Consider the following 9,625-nt stretch of genomic DNA (forward strand, 5'->3'; position numbering starts at 1 on the left):
CAACGCTTCCTTAACTCTCGTTCCCTAACGCCCCTACTCTACTTGCGCTACATTGATGACATCTTCATCATCTGGACTCATGGAAAAGAAGCCCTCGAGGAATTCCACCGAGATTTTAACTATTTCCATCCCACCATCAACCTCAGCCTAGACCAATCCACACAAGCGGTCCATTTCCTAGACACTACTGTGCTAATAAACGATGGTCACATAAATACCACCCTATACCGGAAACCCACTGACCGCTATACTTACTTACATGCCTCCAGCTTCCATCCCGGACACACCACACGATCCATTGTCTACAGCCAAGCTCTAAGATACAACCGTATTTGCTCCAATCCCTCAGACAGAGATAAACACCTACAAGATCTCTATCAAGCATTCTTAAACCTACAATACCCACCTGCTGAAGTGAAAAAACAGATTGACAGAGCCAGAAGAGTACCCAGAAGCCACCTACTACAGGACAGGCCTAAAAAAGAAAATAACAGAACACCACTAGCCATCACCTACAGCCCCCAACTAAAACCTCTCCAGTGCATCATCAAAGATTTACAACCTATCCTTAGAGATGATCCCTCACTCTCACAGATCTTGGGAGACAAGCCAGTCCTCGCTTATAGACAGCCTCCCAACCTGAAGCAAATACTCACCAGCAACCGCACACCATACAACATAAACACTAACCCAGGAACCTATCCTTGCAACAAAGCCCGATGCCAGCTCTGTCCACATATCCATTCAAGTGACACCATCATAGGACCTAATCACATCAGACACGCCATCAGGGGCTCATACACCTGCACATCTACCAATGTGATATATGCCATCATGTGCCAGCAATGCCCCTCTGCCATGTACATTGGCCAAACCGGACAGTCTCTACGCAAAAGAATAAATGGACACAAATCTGACATCAGGAATCATAACATTCAAAAACCAGTGGGAGAACACTTCAACCTCTCTAACCACTCAGTGACAGACTTGAAGGTGGCAATTTTGCAACAAAAAAACTTCAAAAACAGACTCCAAAGAGAAACTGCTGAACTTGAATTAATATGCAAACTAGATACAATTAACTGTGGCCTAAACAAAGACTGGGAATGGTTGGGTCATTACACCAATTGAATCTATTTCCCTATGTTAAGTTCTCCTCACACCTTCTATGGGCCATCTTAATTATCACTTCAAAAAGTTTTTTCCTCCTGCTAAGGATAGCTCATCTCAATTGATTAGACTCTGCCTGTTGGTATGCATACTCCCACCTTTTCATGTTCTCTGTATGTATAAATATCCCCTGTCTGTGTGTTCCATTCAATGCATCGGAAGAAGTGAGCTGTAGCTCACGAAAGCTCATGCTTAAATAAATTTGTTAGTCTTTAAGGTGCCACAAGTACTCCTGTTTTTTTTGCGGATACAGACTAACACGGCTGCTACTCTGAAACCTGATGTCAACACAGTTACACTCATGTGACATCAGCCTGAGAGGAAAACCAAGCTGGAGAACCACACTGGGAGTGGAAAGGATGAAGGCTTGAGCTCCACTCCCAAGCCCCCAGTGTTTTATTTCACTCTCCCCTCAGTGTGGTTGCAGGGACCATTCATTTTCATTCCTGTTGCTCCTCAAACATTTTGTGCATGTGATTGCACCTCACTCAGAGGCCCATAGTTCTGTGCACCCAAGAGTATAGCATGAGATATGCTTAACCACACAAGTAAATATGATTTTCCAAACCTCAAAATATTTGAATCTCTGCATTATCTAGAATCCATATCTGGTCCCAGTATCTGAAATCTATACAGAAAACCAAAACAAAACACTTGTTTTACTACAGCTTCAGATATCCTTCAAGACATTGAATAGAATCAAGCTTTTCTAATATTCAGGTATTTATCATGTCTTGTAAATGCTGCACTGAATCCTAAAGCTAAATACACCCACCACAGATCTCATGCTGTATCTTGTTTTAATACATGAAACACAAGCTGACCAAAGAGATTATCAGCAAAGAAGAAGCTGTGTCAGGGCCGGCTCTAGGTTTTTTTGCTGCCCCAAGCAAAACAATTTTTGGCTGCCCCCCCCAAACTTTTTTTTTTGGCTTTTACACGTTTGCACTTTGCAGTTTTGTTTTGACTGTTTAAAATTAAGAACAAAACTGAAAACAGAGAATTTGTAGTTAGTGAAATAAAACAATTTCCTACTAGTGTAATTTTAACATTTAATTTTAACCAGTCGTTTTCGTTTTTGTCCCAGCATTTTAGCTCTATAACCACTGGCACCAACGCGAAACGGAAATTAGCGCAAATGGCTAATTAGCGCTAATCATGATTTCAGTGACCGTGTCACGTGACATGATATTTTTCACGTCACCCTCCTATTGCACTACTGTACTTGCCGTAGGTAAGGCACTAGTCATTGGGGTGAGAGAGCTCCCCACGAGCTTGGATACACACTGGACCCAGCCCTGCTGGCGTTTTCCCAGTGCTGAGGCCGCCGAGCTGGGAGCCACAGGGGCATGCAATGGAGAGAGCTCTGGGGCTGGAGGAGCCAGGGAAGAGGTGCTGGGCTTGCTGGACACATGCTGCCCCTCTCTGTCAGGTCGCTCGCCTCCTGCAGGAGGGGAGGCAGAAGGAGACTCCAAGCACTGGAGTGATATGAGGGGCTGGGGAGGGAGGCAGCAGCCTCTGGGTCTCCAGCAGGCAGAAGCACCCCAGGGGTCCCGGGGACCCTCCCGCCCGGCCCAACTCTTACCTTGCTGAGATCTGGCCCCAGGTGGATTCATCTCCTGTCACTGCCGCTCCCAGGGCCAGGGGTTGGGGCTGCTGCTGGATCCCAGCCCCGCTCATCCTTGGTCTTTGCCTTGGCCCCGGCACGAGCTGGGCTCCGGCTGGGCTCCCTCTCTGCTCCCCTCTCCCTCCCCTGGCAGGAGGCAGCACAGAGGGGAGGAGGAGGAGGAGGAGGCAGAGGCGGGGACAAGCCGAGGAGGAGCAGCCCACCCGGGCGCCATATTCCCCCCGTCCTCTGCAGCCAGGCAGGGCCGCACTACCGGCTCCCGCCTGGGCAGGGGGGGGCGGCCGCTGACCGCGGGAGACCGGCACGAACAAGCCGAGGAGGAGCGGCCCATCCTCTGCAGACGGGGCAGGGCCGCGCTACCGGCTCCTGCCTGTGGCCGCTGCCCGTGGGAGAGCGGCGGGGACACATTCCCCACTTAGCCGGTTCCCTGCCCCACCGCACTCGGCGGCAGAACAACAGGCTGGTTACCGCCCCCCAGGGCAGTCAGGATCCAGCCCAGGAAGCTGCTTGAGGCATGAGCTGAGGTCCCAGCATTATGCCACCCGATATATTTTGCCACCCTAGGCACCTGCTTGTTTAGCTGGTGCCTACAGCTGCCCCTGGGCTGTGGACCTTTTATCTGATGGGAGTGATCGCTTCCTGGTTTTTGCTGTACACCCTCCCTCTCATCCTAAATGGCCACCTCCCTGTAGCGGGGCACAGGTGTGCCCCTCTAGCTTCTGCCTCACAAACCAGTTAGGTAAAAGCAGCAAAAAATCCTGTGGCACCTTATAGACTAACAGACGTTTTGGAGCATGAGCTTTCATGGGTGAATACCCACTTCGTCGGACGCAATTAGTGGAAATTTCCAGAGGCAGGTATATATATGCAAGCAAGAAGCAAGCTAGAGATAACGAGGTTAGCTCAATCAGGAAGCCTCATCCTAAGGATGAAATTTCCACTACTTGCATCTGATGAAGTGGGTATTCACCCACGAAAGCTCATGCTGCAAAACATCTGTTGGTCTATAAGGTGCCACAGGATTCTTTGCTGCTTTTCCAGATCCAGACTAACACGGCTACCCCTCTGATACTTGAAACCAGTTAGGGACACCTCACGTGGATGCAACCACTAGTGCTCATCATTTGTAGCTTCTTCTCACCACCACCTTACTGTCTATATGCAGGGGTTTTACAGCCAGGCTTTACAATCAGCAGACCAGTCCCTCTAGACTCTCTGGTTCTCCTTCCCTCCCCCAGCTTCCTTCCTCCCCAGCCCTTTTATAGTGTCCCGGCCAATTAGGCTGTAGCTAGTTTTTTTTATTGGGCACTGGTCCTGGAAACACTGCAATACCAGGTCAATGCATGGGGTGGACAGAGCAAGCTCCTATTCCATCCCCTTGATTCAAAAATCAATTTAACATACAGTCCTCAAATAAAGGACCTATCAGATATTAAACTGATAAGAACAGACACTACACTTTGATCTAGGCAGGCACAGGCCTATTTAGCCTTCTCCAAACTACTCGCCTTAACTGGAGTAGGTGTGGCAGAGGGCTGACTAAGCACTGCTTAGCCAGCACTCCGTCACACTCCCACGTGACCACCCACACAGAATGTCCTGGTTCTTGGATGGCCTGTAACAGAAGAAATGTGTAGCAACAGAACTCAAGCATTATTGGAGAGGCACAAGGTCTGATACAGACAGACTCAGAAAAAAGGACTTCTATGAACCTATTCCATTGATGTGAATGAGGCAAAGAGAGCCTATATCTCTGCCATAGAGGCAGCTAAGTGATGTGCCACACCCTTCTCCAGACTTTAACCCCCATCCACAATGGTGGAGGTAATGTACCCCACAAGCATATATATTGCGATAATTCATGAACCAGTGGCCATCCAGCAATGCTGTTTTAGGACATTGTCACCTAAGCACATGTACACGATTCAGCGAAAAACAAAATAGCATGAAAACATTTTTTTCTGTATCAGAAAAGTATGTGGGGTACAAATGTACTCCAAACATGTTGCACTGTTAGCCTATATTTTGAGCAGTTCTGTGTACAAGTTTGCTTCTAATGAGAGTATCTTGCATAGTAATTGTGGTAATTATGACTCCTGCACTAAGCAATCTGGGTTACTTGTGTGTGTGTGTGTGTGTGTGTTTTAACATACATGTAATTTCCGTATGTTAATTGATAATATATTTCTGGGGTAATGTTGTACCCCAGGAGCATATATGTTATCATAACTCATGAACTAGTGTCCATCCAACGATGCTGTTTCAGGATATTGCCTATGCTAATTGATAATGCATTGCAGAGACAATGGGTGTGTACCTAAGCTAGTAGGTACTCCATGGAGGTGTGAGACTCCAAGCAGTTGTTTCAATTTGCTGCTTAAATAAAGCTTTTTGCCAAAAAATATTAAATAATTGTTCTTAGTTTCTGAATGAATTTGGGGGACAAAAGACCCTCCCCCAAAACAGTTAATGTAACTTCTTTCTCAACACTGGAGGAAGATTAAATGGCTTTGTAAACCCAGATTACCTTCACTCAGCCACAGGACACAGTACCGCCTGCTGGGACACATTTTCATCTTATTTCACAGAGACAACTGCCCATTGAATAGGTCACCAACAGCAACTATCTTAGACGGGGGTGAGAAACACAACAGCCTGCTTCCAAGATTCCAGTCTATTGGTATAAGTAACAGTAAGATGTATTGACCGCAGTCAATGCAATCACCTGTAAATCCATACCTTGCACTTCCTGGATGATGAGAGATCAGCTACTTTCTAGGCACTCTACGGACAGATTTTCGGCACCTACTTTTATGAAGGGAGTGTGCTATACTCTACTCTGACCAGTACTGATAGAGATCTGGCAAGATATTGTCCAAAGTCTAACTTTGTTTTTTTAAGCAGCTAATTGATGGTCTCCACCACCAGCTGTGGAATCAGAGGAGTGTATCCTGGATCCCTCTCAGTCAGGCTTCATGACAGCACATGGAATAGAGATGGTATTTGTAGCTGTAGTGGATGTTCTTTTTCCAGCCATAGATAAAGGAAGTATGGTCATACACATCTTAGTGGAACTCTCTGTGGTATCTGATTCCGGCTGATCCCAGATATTCTTTTGCCACTTCCAAGAAGTTGCAGAGTGGAATGGAAACTTCATGATGTCTCAGGCCAGAACACATCATGGGCAACTGTTCCTCCACCTCACTAGTCCTCATCTGCAGATTCCCACAAGGCTCAATCCTCTCCCTACTATTACTTAGTATGTATATGGCACCATTGGGAGAGCTGGTGGGTCAACACGGCTTGAAGTTCCAGCAGTACAGAGATATGTCCAGCTTGCACCTATTCTGTTGATGAACTGAGGAGTTCAGTTTGGTTGCTATTGGCTTTGCACCACTAAGTTCACTTTAAGAAACTGAAGTTAATAAATAAAAAATAATAAAATAAATAGTAGTAATAATAATAATAATAATATAACATAGGTGCTCAAGCTAAATAATTGTTTAAATGGTTTCCCATGCTTTCCACTAGGAGAGCAAAACCAAGCCCACACTGCAGTATAAATTGCATTGTGGATTTAGATTTAACTCCTGCCTGCTTCACCTGCCTAATGATCATCTACATTAAAAAACAAACAAACCATGTTAATGGTGCAATAGAGCTTCCCTAACCATTTCTGGAAGGGAAAATGAGGGGTTATTTGATTCCTATTTTATCACAATTTATGTCAGCATAAAAGTTATAGAGATTGCTAGAAACTAAAGGAACATGATGTAGAATCACAGGAAAAAGTGTAAAATCAATATCGCCAGGTTTTTGAATGCTGTGTTGTAATCCACAGTCAGTGCTATATTTTATGTATATAACTGAAACATTGATGTTGGCTGATCTTTAACCCATGGAGTCCTCACTAGAACAATCACCACAGAGATACAGAAGGCCCAGTTCATAACTGCTCTGTGGTCCCTTTGCAACCATGAGGGTCCCAATCCTGCTGCTTTTGACCCTTTAGTGAATCTCCTCTGTCTATGCTTTCTAGAAGACAAAATGACAAAATGAGCAAAAAGACTCAGGTAAAGATCAGCACAAACCCCAGCTGGTTTCAGCTACTAAACTCTCCCCTATTCAGTCAGATAAGTTATGCTCTGTTCTCTATCCTAAACGGTTCTGGAGGTTGCTACATATTATCAGACAATTGCCGTATTCCACCCCAGAGGTGAGTGCATTCCAGTGGTTGGTGAAGTAATGGCCTTATGCCATGCATGACACAGCCTTCCTGAGCTGATTTGCAAAACTACTACCCTGTCTGCATTCAAGTGCCTCCTACATACCAACTTCAGCTGTGATATCACTGCAAAAGTAGAAGCCCTTAAAAATGCCTTCCGGTTCTACTGATATTACCATCTGGAGCAAGACTCTCCATTTAAAGTATAGGGAATGTTTCTGGAACCAGTAATCTCTCTACAACTGGAATGAAACTTTGGTTGAGTGCTCTCACTGTGGCTGACTGATGATACATTTTTTAGGGGCACTGGGCATTAATTAGTTAGTAGTTAATATGTTTTCAAGGAAAATATGTTGGTACTACATTGTATTGACAGGATCCAGTCAGTCACCATCTGGATATGCTACGGCCATTTCTCTACCTTATGTCTGCCGATTACATGCTTATTTAGATAGGAACTGTGCCTTTTTGTGGCTGGAAAGTTCTGGGACATGGCCACCCAGAGGATTCCGGGGGGCTGGGGCAAAGCAATTTCGGGGGCCCCATCCATAAAAAAAAGTTGCAATACTATAGAATACTATATTTTTGTGGGGGCCCTTTTGGGGCCCAGGGAAAATTGCTCCACTTGCCCCCCCTCCCCCGGGCATCCCTGATGTGCACTACCACATATTCCCTCTGTCTATAGCGCTAGAATGGAACATGGTATAAAAATGAAAATCAATATCAGTAGCACGTTAAAAGGTAAATTTAGAAGGAGGAGGTTTACATGCCACTCACAACTGGCCAACAGAAATGCTGGGAATAAATTGTTAGGCGCTCCTCTTTATATTAATGAGGCATTGTCTCCTCTGTGAACAAGTGAGGTCTGGGCAAGATGGGGATGCCAGTCCAAAACCTTGGAGCTAGGTTGGGTTGGAAGATCGAGCCAATACTACTTTTTAGCACTTCTGAGCAAGAGAAGGCCCTTGGTTTTCAGTTCGGTATTTGGACCAGACGTGCTGCTTTGTATTGATGCTCACAGCAGCTGCCCTGCCAACCTACTTAGTCAGACCAATAAAGCATCTTTACAGCACTGCCTTACCACAGCCACTATTGATTCACTTGCATGTGCTACCTCACTAGTAAAAGGCTGCTAGGATTTACTCCCTCTGCTCTTCCCTTCTCCAAGCTGTCATTATTCAGTGTAAAATCCCCTTAACCTGGCGGAGTTGTTGCTCTTGCTAATACTCTGCTTTAGCAAATTATCGATCCAAATGATGAGAACAGGAATCATTTCCTCCTATTGCACAAAGTGCAATTGGATCTACATTCTGCCCCAGTAATTTTCTCTATAGATCTTTCACTAGGACTAGATAAATGGATCATAAAGCTACACACACACACACAAAACCAGGAGGCTGCCCGAGGTTGATGGTGCACTTGAGCCGAATCCAAACTTTATTGGTGTTTCTCAGTTTCTATTTGTAAACTTATAAAGGCTGCTGTTCGGAGTTATCTGCCGTGTTTTTCCTTGTCTGGCAAAGGCAGCAAGTTAGTTTTCCAGTCCTAATGAAACCAGTGTACAACCCATCAGTATCCAGGATACCTACACAAGAGCAGTTCAATGTCAGCGACCTGAAAATAAGAATAGACAGACACTGCAAAAATATGTTGGAGACCCTATACAGATGTTTGAGTCTCAGGTTGATTGAGCCAAGCTATTCATTCTAGCTACTCAGTGGAATTAGCAAATCCCTAGTGTCCATTTGGGATTTCCCTGAGCGACGATGAGTTTTCATCCATCCTGTGGCGCCAGTCAGCACCTCAGTTCAGAGCCCAAAGCCCAATATTTTCAAATAGGGTGGCTAAATTTAGGTTAGTAAATCCATCATTAGGTGCCTCAATGTAAGCAGCTTGATATTCAGAGACAAAGCAACCACAGCTTTTTCAAAAGCTAATGGCTCAGCACTTCTAAAAAACAGTTCACAGCTCAGAGCTCACAGGCACTGCAAGTCTGGCAGGTTTTTTTGTTTGTTTGTTTGTTTCTGTATTGTTTTTTTTTCATGTCAGGCCAAATGGTGGAGGAGTCAGCTAAGACTGGCCTCCATGTTTTGTAGTCAGTGACAAAGCTGCAAAATCTAGGACCAGGACCACTCGCAACTCCAATCTCTTTGAATAATGAAATTGTCAAAACAGTCTCCAGCTTTTGCTATTTGACTTCTATACTCACCAGTTCCTCCAACTCTCACACAGAGGTTTTGCATTACAGCATCTGTCATGGGTCATTTAGAATGAATATGGAACCAACATCGTCTCAGGACATCAATCAAGTTCAGGATCTATTCTAGCTGTATCCTCCCCGTACTGTTGTATGTCTGCGAATCATGAACACTATGCCACTCAGACTCAGGGCCGCCCAGAGGGGGGGCAAGAGGGGCAATTTGCCCCATGCCCCGGGCCCCACAGGGGCCCCCACGAGAGTTTTTTGGGGCCCCTGGAGCAGGGTCCTTCACTCGATCCGGGGGGCCTGGAAAACTCTTGCGGGGCCGGGCCTAGGAGCTTCTTCCGCTCCTGGTCTTCGCCGGCGGGGGGTCCTTCCGCTCCGGGGCGGAAGGACCCCCCAC

At 45.8% G+C, this 9,625-nt stretch overlaps 1 non-coding gene across 1 annotated transcript; it reads right to left on the reverse strand.

Annotated features, from left to right (window-relative positions):
- Positions 1–4,095: 4,095 nt before the first annotated feature.
- LOC120408782 lies at positions 4,096–4,282 on the reverse strand. Its single transcript, XR_005600960.1, has one exon. It is a non-coding gene; the product is annotated as a U2 spliceosomal RNA (small nuclear RNA).
- Between the last annotated feature and the right edge of the window lie 5,343 nt (positions 4,283–9,625).

This window comes from Mauremys reevesii, linkage group 6 (assembly GCF_016161935.1).
Source record: "Mauremys reevesii isolate NIE-2019 linkage group 6, ASM1616193v1, whole genome shotgun sequence".
NCBI lineage: Eukaryota > Metazoa > Chordata > Testudines > Geoemydidae > Mauremys > Mauremys reevesii.